The 14,400-nt window shown below is 44.8% G+C and overlaps 1 long non-coding RNA gene across 1 annotated transcript in view; it reads left to right on the top strand.

Annotated features, from left to right (window-relative positions):
* Positions 1-1,154, top strand: part of LOC134736890 (uncharacterized) — a 48,643-nt gene extending 47,489 nt beyond the window's left edge. Inside the window, exon 3 of the long non-coding RNA XR_010121328.1 lies at positions 545-1,154. This is a non-coding gene — a long non-coding RNA (uncharacterized lncRNA). The remainder of the gene's footprint in view (positions 1-544) is intronic.
* The last annotated feature ends 13,246 nt before the right edge of the window (positions 1,155-14,400 follow it).

The following is a 14,400-nucleotide window of genomic DNA, read 5'->3' as shown; positions in this document are numbered from 1 at the left end:
TCATTAATTTTTTTAATGATCTGGAAATTTGGGCCTTATATAGAGTCTAGATTTTGGGATTCTAAATTTAATTATGCTCCCATGTGGTGGGGAAAATTTTCCTCTGTCCTAGGAAGCAGGAGTAGGGCTAACCAGGAAGGCTCTTCATAGGCACATGCCAAACTAAATGTGAATTAGCTGTTTTTTATAATACGCTTTTTATTCACATATCACTTGGTCTCTTCTACATGTCAATGTAACAGAAGTTTTAGAATGATTTGTTTCAATGTCCTAACCCACTCTTGTGTGCCCACCTTTATGTCAAAGCATTAAGGGGGAATGTCGTCTATAAATCAAGAGGTGGGAGAGGAGGTGGGTAGTAGTAAAATTCTTAAGGGGACAAATACAGGCAACTGAAAAGCTGGATTCTTGGTCCCATGTAAATTTGGAGAATTGTGTTTTGTTTTTATTTAGATGCAGATGGAAATAATTATTTATATGAGTGAGAATGTATATGTCTTATTGAATGTATGTATGAAAGTGTATGCATTTTCTGTGTTACTAGGAAGCTTTCAGGGTCTGGATTTTATACATTCCATCCACCTGCCTGGAGAGGGAGGAGCACCACACAGATAGGTAAGGAACAAGCAAAAAGCTCGAGGCCATGTGTTCCCAGTGTGTTGAAGACAAGCAAAGGGATGACAGACCGTTGGCCAGGAGATTTTCTGCTATCAAACAAATGATTATTTATTGAGAATATCTACACCCCCAGCACCATCCATGTCAGATCCTCGTCATGCTATATTGCCAGTTGCTAACTTACTACAGCAAGACTCAGGCCTATTCTCTTGCAATTGCACTCAAAAGTGAGATCGATCCAGGACAATGAAAAATTGATTACCAGACCAAGATCTTGCCCCTTTTCTCCCCAGGGACCTCACAGGAAGGTGGAGATAAGAAAGGGAACTTTCATATCCTACTCTAATGACCAACTGCCCTGCAGCTTCTGCACTGGAATCAGATGTTCCCAACCTGAGACTGACAATTCTAGATCACAGAACTCTTGAGTTCCAGGAGCTGGATTTATGAAAAAAGGAATATGAGATGCCAAAGCATCAGAAAGAGAGGGTACCATTTTCTTAGCTAATATTTTACTTTTTCCCTATCAAATCCACCTAGACCATTATTAAAGGGAACCTTAATGTGCTGATTGAGATATTAATTACATAAAGAACTCTCTAGATATAATCAGTCTTCCAATCATTAGGACCAATGGCCACTTTGGGATGTGGTCCTCCTGGAGGTAAGGAAGAGGGCACACTTCTACCAATGCTCTGCCCAGCCCTGGGGTCTCAGGGTCTGGAAGCCTTGTTAGGTTTGACAGGTTTTGGTGGAGCATGAGCCCCAGAGGGCCTCCTGGTGGGTGGTCTTGGTAGCCTGGTCTTCATTGTCAGGAAGGTGAGGTCATAATTTATCAGGTAACCATCATTGAAGACTTACAGCTTGTGGTCTGAGGGGCAGTAGTTGATGCCCTGCAGCTTTTCCAGCATCTTGTCCAACAGGATGCTGAGGTGGCACTCCTGCCCGGTGTTGGTGTCAAAAGCAAAGAAGATCTCCTCTTGGTGGGTGTTCAGTGAGTGTAACTCATAGAGCACCCCACAGGCCATGAAGGCCCCTGACAGGGCTGGCTTGTACTGGCTGGATGCCAGGTTTTCTCCACTTCTAGGGTGCTAGTGTTGAGACGACTCACAACCAGGTTGCCCTTGCTCTCCTCAGTGGCATAGAGAACCCACGGCCCCTTCTCATCACCAGCAAAATCTAAGTCCTTCCAGGGCACACCAGCATAGGAAAAGCAGTTGTTATAGGTGGCACCAGTCAGCGGACGCTGCAGCACCAGTGTGTTGGAGGAAAGGTCCATTTTGGCCATGTCACTTGTGCCACAGTAGTTAAAGTACATAAAGTTCTTGTACACAACATTTCCACTGCCATCACCATAGCCCATCTTCCTCTCGTCATAGTTTTTTAGCAATGCGAGGTCATTATAGGATTTGTACAGCTGATAGTAGTCAAAGTACCTAGGCCAAGTCCCCACATTCAGAATTATTGGGTGACAGCCATAACTAAGGTAACAAAGAGCTATAAAAATGGGCAGATCAGTTTGCTAATTAAGAGCAGGGGCTTTGCTATCAAACAATTGACTTTAGTTCATCTTTCACTTACTCAACCATGGCAAACTAAACAATTATTTTTAAAAGTAACAGTAATAATAAAACACCAATAGCTACAGTGCCTATTAGACACTATATATGCATAATCTTATTTAATTATAATAACAGCACTGTTATTACAATTCTTACAGATGAAGAGACTAAGTCTTAGAAAGGTTGAGTCATTTGCTCAAGGTCACACAGCTTATAAGTAAAAACTGTAAACAAAAATAACAAGCTACTTTATTGACTGTTACGACTGTCCAAAATAAAGCAAAGAAAACAATTAGTACAGCATTTGTTTCAATAAGCAATCAAAAAATGGTAGCTATTATTTTTTCTTCCGTATGGAGATTCTTCTGTATCTACTCTCCACTGCCTTCCACCTGTCCTCAAGATGCAAGGGTCCTGTAACAGGACATATTTCTAGAGCTGGATTCAGGGAGATTTGTTCTCATGAGGTCACATTGGAAAGTTCCTTAAATTATCTCTGAGTTATGAGTAATCTTATCTCTTAACATTGTTCTGTAAGTCCTGATTACCCACAGATTTTGAGAGGGTTCCAAGGCAGGTAAATGTATTTTATATACTACAAAATGTAGCATATATGAGTTATATGCTACAAAGTGTGGCCTATACAATACATTTTATATAAGCATAGAATTTGGGGAATATTATTTTCAGTAATACTGATTTTCAGTAACACTAATCTTTCTGAGTTGAGCTTCAACTGGAGCTCTTCAATGACTGGTTCAACCTAGATTCATGTCTCTCTCTCACAACGGGTCTATATCACATTTTCACACACACTGACTTTTAACATTCTGTGTGTTGGGCCTACCTCCCTAGCAAGGTTGACAATGTATTGAAGGTCTTATTCATCTATTTATTGACTATTTTAGCCATTCTTTCATCTAATAAATACATATCAGCACCTATGTTTTACTTACTTTTCTATGTAATCTTATGTGATCTTCTCATATAGGTATAATTATCCTCATTTTACATATGGCTAAGAAAGGCTCTGAGATGTTAATTCATTTTCCCAAGGTCACTTAGCTTAAATGGCAGTATTGAGTTTCAAACACAGATTGGCTTAATTCCAGGTCTCAAGCGTGGCCAGAGACATGCCCTGAACTTCTAAGCAGGAAGTTAGAATTTTGAGGCCCAGGTATAGAAGAGTTTGTTCTTTACATAGAATCAGAGTAGAAGTAGAACCATCTTTGAGTTACTATGGGATTAAAATTTGTAGGCAGTGGATTTGTGAAGGAAACTCAGGGCAGTCTGGGTCATGCTTGTCTCATGAGAAGAGCATTAGGAGGTAACCTGTCAGGCCTAGGCTAGGTTTGCTTTGGGGCATACTTAAAATAGAAGAAACTGGCCTGGGGCCAGTAACAGTCTGGGAGCTCTAGGACATGTCCTTAGGAAGCCTCAGTTGTCTACAGTATCCCCACTCTAGAGATCTAGCAGATTCCTACAACTTCACCTCGCATTGAAGACAGCAGGGACAGAGAGTTGCAAATCATCAAAGGAACATTAGCAGTAACAATACCATAATGCACCGGTCTGGTTGGATATTTAGCATTCACAAGACATAACAGAGGGTGAATTGTAATCCACATTTTATAGTTGAAAAGCATGAGGTTCTGAGAGTCTGAAAATATTTTGCTAAGTTACATGACTAATAAGTGACAATGCTTCAAGCTGCCCCCAGGTCCCATCTTTGTTCCAGATCCTATGCTCTGGCAACTAAGGAAGTGGCAGAGATCCAAGTTATGTTGGGGTGGGTATGCAGCACAGGACAAAAGGGTAAGGCTGGGAGGCAGCTCCCTTGCCTCAGCTAGATAGAAAGAGAGGGAAAGTTTCTAGAGAGATGCATAATTTGATCTCTTCTCCCCTGTCATATGCCTGTCATATTACTTGCATACTCAGAGTCCAAACCCACTGATCCCATAGCCATATTTCCTGAGTTCTAATCCTGACTCTGGGACACTGGGCAAATTACTTAATTTCTCTGTGCCCCATTGTCTTAATATGTATAATGGGGGAAAATGTGGTGTTTATCTTATTGTTTTAAGAATTATAGATAGAGCTATAGAAATGACAGATGATAGATATAGATAGATAGATAGATAGATAGATAGATAGATAGATAGATGATAGATGATAGATAGATAGATAGATAGATAGATAGATAGATAGATAGATAGAATATTTGTAAAGTACTTAGAACAGTGCCTGGCCTGCCTCTGGTAAGAGTCTTTATATTAGTTATTTTTCTCTAAATCCATCTCTTAGTCCCATTTTGGAGCTGGATAAACCAGCACTAGATTCAATCAAGACTCCTTCCCAACTTTTTTTACTGTGCATGTAACACCCCCTGAGGTTTCCTTACAAAATCTTTTTGAATAAAAATGTCTGTGGCCCCTGTCCTTCTCTGAGATGTCTCACTCATAGTTTTCTGGCTTTGGCACCATAGCTTAATCTGGTTATGCCTTCAGCCTGCAACTCCAGCCCAATAGTTTAGCTTTTGAAGGATAATAAAATAAAGATTGCATAGCCTTTTATAGCCACCATGAGCTCCTACATCCTGAGCACAGGAAGAAGGTGGCAGATTTTTGCAGAAAACAGGGCCTCATAACTGAGCAGGGAATACAGCCCAGAGTTCCTTCCTCTATTGCCTTCACCTTTGTCTTTCCTCGCTCCCCCTGTGCCCATACATACAAGCAAAGGGAAAATCAGAACATGCAGGGTATCCCATCTTTCTTTTCCTCCTCCCTATTTCTGTCTACCCTCACTCTCTCCCAAAACCTGGAGGTTCTTGAACAGAATCAGAGTGGTGAAGGAAGCCAGCCCAAAGCACAAAACAATCTCCACCTGCTGCTGTGATCCCTCCACCCTCTGCCTGTACCCGAGACTCTCCTGGGAGCACCAGGGGCAGCAGCTTGTAGAGTGGTCAGAAGAGCTGTAACAGGTGGCATCTTGCATCAACTGCAAGAGCGCAGTAAGTACTTGGGGCTCCCTTGGGCTTTTATTTCTAGTGTAAGTAAATAGTCTCAGTAGGAGAGGTATACATTTTGACATTTGAAAGGGCCGAGAGGATGAAGGGGGTGTGGAGAGGGTATGGAAAGGTGGAGAAGAGGGTTGAGACAGACTGGTGCCTCTAAACATGGTGGTAGTGAGTTTGTTACGATAAACGGGGTCTTCTGCATCCATCCCTAGGCTTAGATCTTCCTCCACCCTGCTGGGCCCTCTTGTCTAAACAGATTAAGGCAAACCTGAGACATCCTGCAGGGGCCCTGGGATGGGTCCCTTTCAAGAGGGATTATGGCGTTTCCCTCAACTTTGAGAAAGGGAAGACTCAAGAAGGAAATGCAATTCTACCTGTTCAATTTCAAGAACAGAAGCATTTACTTAACTGGGTGCGCTTGGATGAGGGCCAAAGTGTATATCTGGGGGGATCACTTCAGCCACACTGTACTGGACTCCTCTGTTATATATCTTCCATCACCCCTAGGAGTTTGCCTCCTACACTATGCCAGGTACTGTAAACTTTTACATCCATTCCACTATTCAAATGCTTCCACCAGTTCCTCTGGTCTTAATGCCAGCTGCCTCTACTGCCTGTCCCTCAAGAAAGCTCCCTCCCAATATTTCCTAACCTGCCACAGGATGCTGTGGAGCCTCAAGTCTTCTGGCCTCTGAACTGCCGTTATCCCTATAGAGAAGGAAGAGTGTAGTTCCTGAGGCCTGGACAAGGCGTCGCAAAGCTCAGTGCTCTTAGTGCCAGCCACCCAAAATTATTCTCTTTTCTTCTGCTATCTCTCTTGAGTATTTCTCAGAGAGTGGGGACTCTCACATTCACCCAAGTGCCTAAGAGAATGTCAGATTTCCTATGAAGAGTGTGTTGCCCCATTTTACCATTGAGGAATTTTGTCTCTGTGGCTCTACTACCTCTATCGTTTATGTTTTTTTACTTTTCATGGACCCTTTAGATTATATGGCTGCTTAGTATAAAGTTCCTCTGCTTACTCATTTCATCCTTTGGAATCCTTGCCCTGGCATATACCTAGCAGAGAAAGGTATATGAAACTACGACTTCCTTCTGGGAAATGATTTGAGAAGTTGTGTGGATGTATGACTCCAGGAAGACATGCCCAGAGCTTTGCTGGACAATCCTTGCTGAGAGGTCATATCCTTTTCTTACTTTACAGATTCTCACCCTCTCACTCCATGCTCAAGGTCAGAGATCCATTCTTCATTAGCTTCTCTAGCCTGGCCTTGCTTTAGTCATGGGGTCCAGAGGAGCACAGAGGTTAGGAAGATAAGAGAGGAATAGGTTGGGAAACCTAAGCTGCGTGAAGCAGGAAACCTGTCTGGGATCGATATCCAGATGAGTGACAGTAGAATTAAGGCATCTTATGGAAAAAGGAACGTAGGAAAGGAAAAACGAAACAGCATGAAGATAGAGCATGAAGCATGACAACTGCTGCTGGAGTTGTCGTCCCCATATTTTGCCGTCTACAAATAGCCATTAGCACAAGTTGAAAAATACAAGAATAGCCTTAGTATCTGATTAACGTAGGGAAAGAGCTTAGTGAGGAAGCCACAGTATTGTGCACTCTCTTCCCATCCAAAGCCAACAGGTCTTCCAAGCTCTAGGTATTATCACCCAGGTCGGAAACCATGTCCATTTCCGGAGCTGTGCTCTATTTTATTCACATCCTGCCATTTCCCCAGCCCCTCCTGTCTTCATCCCCTTAGCAAACAGAGCTCCTCCTTAGTGTCAGACATTGTACAAGGGACCCAACTCAGAGACATGTTTCATTAATCTGGTTTTGGTTGGATAAACTGATGGAGAAAAGATAAGATCCTAGTCCTCAGGACATGTCCTAGACCTCCCAGACTGTTACAGTCTGGGACCAACCACTTCTATATGTGTGTAATCCCTCTATGGAGATTAATACAGACTTGGAAATATCAGGAATAGACTGGGCACTGTAGAGCTGGGCAGAGAGAGGTCAGTTCAGTGTATTCTGCCTACATAGTGGGTGATAAAATAGGGCTGGAGTGAGCATAGGGCCACCTGATGGCAGACAATGGAGATGCTTTAGTCAGAGCTCTACCCAGATGGGTCCTGCAGCATAAATTAGTTATCTGGGCACACACGCTGAAAAAAATAGGGATCACATTTATTCCTGTGGGGAGGCCCTCTCAGGGCCAACCTTCTTCACTGCTCCTGCCCAGAAAAGTTGAAGCAAGTGCCTGAGCCTCTGAGCTCTGCTGAGTCTGCACTCCATAGACCACAGGATTGAAAGCTGGGAACACCACCACGTAGAGGTTAGCCAGTAGGATGTGAATACGGCTGGGCACTGTGTGACACCCAAAACACCGAGCAAGGAAGGAGAAGAGGGCAGGTGTGTAGAAGAGACCAATGACACTAGCATGGGCCCCGCAGTTACCCAGAGCCTTGTGGTGGGCACCATGGGATGGCAGACGGCAGACAGCACGGAGAATGAGGACATAGGAAGCACCTATGAGCCCTAAGTCCAGGGCTGGGGAGAACAGTGTGGTGGCCAGTCCATACCAGGTGATGGAGCATGTATCTCCACATGCCAGGCGAGCCACACCCATGTGTTCGCAGTAGGTGTGGGGCAGGGCCCGCTGCCCACAGTAAGGCAGTTTCTCGAGCAGGATCACAGGGTGTACCATGACACAGACATCACGGGTCATGGTAGCCAGAGCCACAAGACCTACCACACACTGGGCCAGCAATGCCCCATAGAGCAAAGGCTGGCAGTCTACGGCCATTGCCAGCAGCACTGAGGACTCAGCAATGTGGCAATGATTGCCACATGGGCAACAAAGAGTTGAGCCAAGCAGGCTCCAAATGAGATCTCACTGGACAAGCCCCAAAGTACAGCCAGAGCTTTGGGCACTGTGGATGTGGCCAGAACAAAATCAGCAGCTGCCAGAAGCCACAGCAACTGGTACATGGGTGCCCACAGTGCCTTGTCAGCAACCACCAGCCCCAGTAGAAGGGCATTCCCTACCAAAGCTGCCATGTAGAGCAGGCACACAGGCATAGAGAGCCAGGCATGCAGAGCCTCCAGTCCCGGCATCCCCAGCAGGGCAAAGGACCCAGACCCAGAGATCAGCAAGTTCTGACTGAAAGCTGGCAGTGCAGGATCCAGCCCCATCTCCTGCTTCCATCTGGCTGTGTCCCTGCAGGATATAAATGGGGCCTGTGAGAGGCAACCAGCAATTGTACAGAGATTTTAGATGAGCGGGGGTGAGGCTAAGGCTTAGAATGCTAGAGCATTTGCCAGACGGCCTCTCTGTGTGAGGCACTTTTCTGAGGATTCAGCATATAGTGAACTATGAATTCCCTAACAGTCTAGTGTGTTTGCTAACATTCCCATACGACAGATCAAAGAATTTTGTTCCTGAGAGGTTAATAAATGTACTCTAGGTCACACAACTGGTAAACAAAAGAGCTAGGATTTGAATCTAAATTCATCTGACTAAAGGCCATATTCTTCTAACAGCCCTCTCCTCTGGATATAATGTCCCTCCTTCAGCCCAGGCACAAGGAGACATTGGGGTATGTCTTTACTAATCACTTGTGCCAGAGGAAGTAATTCGTGTTCTCTACACCGAATCCTTCCAACTACGGTACAGCCTCTGTGTTCCCTCCACCCTAGGAAATATGTAAGCCAGAAGGAAGGAAACATATTAATAGAATGGCTATTTTCTACTCCATTCACTGACAGATGGTCAAAGCTCCTGTTTCATGATCCATTTCCAGAAGCCACTTTTTAAGCTCAGACCCCAAACTCTCCAAAACATTTCATTCCTCCCAGTCTGTCTAGTACGTTTTTCCATCTGCTCATGGCTTCTGACACCTCTTTCTCCAGCTTTGGTCCACAAGAGCATAGGCATCTGGTTGATGGAATTTAATTTGTTTTATAACCAGTATGATTATCCATCCCTCGACTCAACTTTGTGATTCTTCTTTCCTCCATCCTTTTTCCATGAGAAGATATGTTGGGTTTCCCACACTGGGGCCTTTTAGAGGGTGGAGGGTGGGAGGAAGGAGGGATCAGGAAAAATAACTGATGGGTACTAGGCTTAATACCTGGGTGATGAAATAATCTGTACAACAAAACCCATGACACAAGTTTACCTATGTAACAAACTTACACTTGCACCACTGAATTTTAAAAGTTAAAAAAAAAAAAGAAAAAATATGTTGGGTTCTATGGAACTGAGTCTGAGAAAATCTGAGGCCCACTAAGGACGTAGAAGAGCATCAGGGCTGGGCTGCAGTGGAAGGGACTGGGATTAGATACCATGGTGACAGTGCAACTGATGGTCCAGTGAAAGTGGTAACAGGGGGAGGCAAGGGAACACTTTGCTTACCTGGATTTAAGTGGACAAATAACAGCCTGAAAGAAAGCTCTAAGCTAAGGTGGGCTTTCCATGCTCCACCTGAGGACCAGAGTTGTCTCCTTGAACTTCGTGAGAGATAGAATCTGATATCCTAACCTGTCCTGGAGACTGAGGAACCTGGGGCAGGTGAGCAGAGACTAGAATGTCTGGCCCTGCATGAGATCTCAAGCTTCCCATGCAGCCCCTTCGGCAGCACTGCCTCCTGGAGCTTCTGTCACATCCCCACACCCTGACTCCTGCAGAGCAAAGACAGGCAATAAAGCAGACCAGGCCAGGTGCAGTGGCTCACACCTGTAATCCCAGCACTTTGGGAGGCCGAGGCAGATGGATCATGAGGTCAGGAGTTCGAGACTAGCCTGACCAATGTGGTGAAACTCTGTCTCTACTAAAAATACACATACAAGAAATTAGTCAGGTGGGGTGGTCCACGCCTGTTATCCCAGCTACTCAGGAGGCTGAGGCAGGAGAATTGCTTGAACCCAGGAGGCGGAGGTTGCAGTGAGCCAAGATCGTGCCACTGCACTCCAGCCTGGGTGACAGAGCAAGACTCCATCTCAAAAAAAAAAAAAAAAAAAAAAGCAGACCAGACTTTCTCACGTGGGAGTCATATTGGCTTAGGGGCCAGACTTCCTTCTGAAGGATGAGGCTTTATCAAGTTGTAGAGCTTGACCCTACCCCACTAACAATGGGGCCCTAACAGCTTCTCTGGACCCTGGGAACATCCTGCCAGGGCCCAACTTCCCACAAGGCAGGCCTAGTCTTTACAATGCAAGAAGGGTGTCAACTCTCTCAGGATCTGGGAACATCTCTCCCAAAACCACAGGGCACGCACAACACGCACCTTAAGAAGACAGTTAAGAAACACAAGAAATTCTTGTACTCAAGTTGTGGGCTTTACTAGCACACTTCCTCTTGGACAAGTTTCAGGGACAACTCCCCCAGATCATCCACATCCACAACAAACATTTCTATTTCCATTTCCTCCCATAAGCTACATAAAGGGGAGGAAGAGGAAGCTGAGGATCCCTTTGCACCCCCACCCTCCCACCTCAGCCTCTGCCCTATATCTTGTTCTTGGCAGGAATAGCCGCACCCTTCTCATCTGCCACTTGCGTGTTCTGCTATCTCGTCTTCCCAGCCCCTGGCCCCATATCCTAGCCACACCAGCTCAGCTTCTTCTGCAAGTTGAGAGTTTAGCGAAGGACATGCAGAGGAAGAAGTAAAGTGGCATCTCTATTCTTCCTGAGTTTCCATGCACTGGCCTGGCTCTGGGCTGGGTGTGGCTCAGAGTTCTGGAGCATCTTTTTGGGGGTGATGCTACTGCAGAGATGTTACACTATCTTGTGCTTCTTTCTAGGATCAGGAAACCCATGCGTAAAAAGGAAAAGGTTACATAGATCTGGGGCTAGGAACCAGATTTTCTGAATGCTAGTCCAAGATTGTTTCTTCTCCCGGATTCTTAGCCTTGTTCCTCTCTTGATGCAGCAGGAGAATTTAGGAATCAGAGAGACTGAGGGGTTGAGGAGGATACTTATTATTTATTATTTAGGTGCACTGGCCCAGTCAGATTAACATCCAAAAAGACTGAGTCCCAAACAAAGAGTCTGGTTACCTTTTAAGCATTTTGTGGGGCAGGGGGAGATCTGTGCAGGGGGAAGCATATTACAGAAGCGAAAAACAAAAACAGTTATTTAATTGAGACATGCATTACATCATTTCTTACTTTTCAAGGAAAAACATGTTTTACAGCTTGAGTTGATCTGCCTAGTGTCCTTGTAGCTGCACAGCTAGAGAAACAGGGTCTCCACGATGCCTGGGAAAGGGAGAGATAAGGCGCACTAGCCACAGAAAAACAGGCAGTTAATTTTTTTTTTTTTTTTTTGAGACGGAGTCTCGCTGTGTCCCCCAGGTTGGAGTGCGGTGGCGCGATCTCAGCTCACTGCAAGCTCCAGCTCCTGGGTTCACACCATTCTCCTGCCTCAGCCTCCAGAGTAGCTGGGACTACAGGAGCCCGCCACCACACCCGGCTAATTTTTTGTATTTTTAGTAGAGACGGGGTTTCACCGTGTTAGCCAAGATGGTCTCAATCTCCTGACCTCGTGATCCGCCCGTCTCGGCCTCCCAAAGTGCTGGGATTACAGGCGTGAGCCACCGCACCCGGCCAGGCAGTTAATTTTCAAGGGACTTCAGCTATTTCTCTTCCTCAGGGGGAATGGGGTTTTCTTACATACAACTGAGTTTTCTCTTACACATTCTTTAATTTCTTTTAATTCCTGTTTCATTGACAGTAGTTTTCTTCTTGCTGGAAGGAGCTGCCTGTGCCACTCACTCAGATTCTAAAGCTCCGTTTCATTCTGGGTTTACATTCCTACTCTAAGGGTGTGCTTGTCCTGACTTTATTCATACATGCATGCTCCTAGGGGCCTCAGTGGTGCAGAGACCTGCACAAACCAGCTTCAGACTAAGGCTGTTACCATTTGCTACTTCCTCCCCCCATAGGGTTCCAGGCTAGAGCTCACACTGAGGTCACCACCTCCCTCATCTTTGTTCTGTCGATCCTTCTCAAGGTGACCCTGGCTCCTAAGGCCCATTCTGCTAAGAGGGGTTCACATACTACAATTTGTCTAAGAGGCTTGAGGGACAAGGTATCCCCTCCAGGTTAGAGAAGAACATCAAGATACATATTAAGTGCAGGTGGATGCTCTAGAGAAAAAATAAAAAAGGCATAGTATGAGTTCAAGAAATGAATTTGTTCGGTGTAGGTGTGCTGTGTAATAAGGTGGATCAATCAACAACTTAGAACCATCGTTTAATCAGAATATATGGTCCTTACCCTGATTTTGGAAGATAGAGGGGAAAGGGAAACATAGCAAAATGCTACATTTTTTCCTATTTCTGTTTATTCCCACTTCGGCACAGGGGTAAAATCCAGGGCAGACTCTAAAGTCAGATTATCTAGGTTCAAATCCTAGATCTGCCACATATAAACTGTGTGACTTTGGACAAAATTCTCAACTTCTCTGTGCCTCAATTTCCTTATCTCTAAATTGGGTATAAAAACAAATGCATCAGCTTTACATGGAACATTGGAAGGATTAAATAAAATGACATATGTAAAACAATTACATAGGACACAACAGTGCCTGTAACACAGTAAATGTCCAACACTTTAAATGTTATCATTATTATCATTAGCAGTGTTCTATTACTCCTTGAATTCGTCCCTTTAAAGCCTCTTTCCACTGCATTCTTAATTCTCAGTTTCATAATCTGATAGTCTTTTTTTTTTTTTTTTTTTTCTGAGACAGAGTCTTGCTCTGTTGCCCAGGTGCGATCTTGGCTCACTGCAACCTCTGCTTCCCAGGTTCGAGCAATTCTCCTGCCTCAGCCTCCCAAGTAGCTGGGATTACAGGTGCCCATCACAGGCCCAGCTAATTTTTGTATTTTTAGTAGAGGTGGGGTTTCACCACATTGGCCAGTCTGGTTTCGAACTCCTGACCTCAAGTGATCCCCCTGCTTCGGCCTCCCAAAGTGCTCGGATTACAGGCATGAGCCACTGTGCTTGGCCTTAGTCTTTTAATATATCTTAATTTTTTTTAAGATGATTTGGGAACTGAACTAGAATATTTGGAAGCCGAATAGTCCCAAATTTAAAAAAAAATGGCTGAAAGGCAAGATGAAAGATTCAGATTTGATCAAAAAAAGAACTTTCTTTGCCAATAGAGCCACAGGAATTAGTCTGGTTAAAAGACTGTTTCTAAATGAAATGGGAAATGTGGTGTCATTGTTCCTAAGCCCCAGCTTTCTACATCACTCTGACCTGGGATGAGGGAGAGGTGACACCTCAGCCCCAGTTCTCAAGCTTAATTTCTGCACTGGCCATCAACTACATGCTCTCTTTTGCACTCCAAAGTTGTTCTCTGAAGAAAAAGTCTGAGAAACTCATTTTCGTCAGTTCAAAGAGGTTTCCTGGGGCATTTCCTGGGGTTTTGGCACGTTTAACCTTCAGTGTTTGGCTCATTGTGGAATGAATCCAGTGGGGTTATCTGAAGAGGCCTTTGCAGAAGCCCCAAACTGTGGTTAGGGTATAACTGGTCTTGGCTGAGGAATTCCTATGGCTGATGGGACAGGGGCTTCTCACCTCTCTGCTGTTGGAGGTGAGATTAAAAATGAGGAATGAGCATCCCGTCTCCATCCATCCAATCCTGCTTCAGTCCCTACTGCCTCAGCATCACCATTCAGCTAATAGAGCACCTGGGAACTAAGGGACTCCAAGATGCTCCTTCGGAAAGGCTGAGAGAGGGCAAATATGGGGGAGAAGAATTTATGGGTCTCTTCTGTGAGCACTTCAGAGGGGATGGACTCTGAGCCCCAGGCAGATTGATGCTCTGCTAGTCTCAGCTGTGAACTGTTAATGAGGAATTAGCAGACAGTTGAAGTTACATCTCTACGGATTTTTCTGGACCCCAGATTTACATGCCTGGCATTCTCAGGACCTGGGGAAAAGTGGAGACCGAGCAGGGAGGTCTTTGCAGAACCACTGGATGGGGCAGCAGCAAACTCAAATATATAAGTGCCTTGCTGTAAACAAATGACAAACCCAGTCACCATCTGGAAATTGACAGCTGTCGTTCTTTAGTATTGTTTCTGCCTCTTAGCTATATAAAGAGGCAAAGCAGCTTGGTGGAAAGAGTGTAGACTTTTGAATAATGCTTCACTACTGTGTTTTTTACAGGGACAAAACCAGTGCAGGAGAGCCCTC

The sequence above is a fragment of the Symphalangus syndactylus genome, chromosome 6 (genome assembly GCF_028878055.3).
Source record: "Symphalangus syndactylus isolate Jambi chromosome 6, NHGRI_mSymSyn1-v2.1_pri, whole genome shotgun sequence".
Taxonomy (NCBI): domain Eukaryota; kingdom Metazoa; phylum Chordata; class Mammalia; order Primates; family Hylobatidae; genus Symphalangus; species Symphalangus syndactylus.
This window is presented reverse-complemented; position numbering and strand designations above follow the sequence as displayed.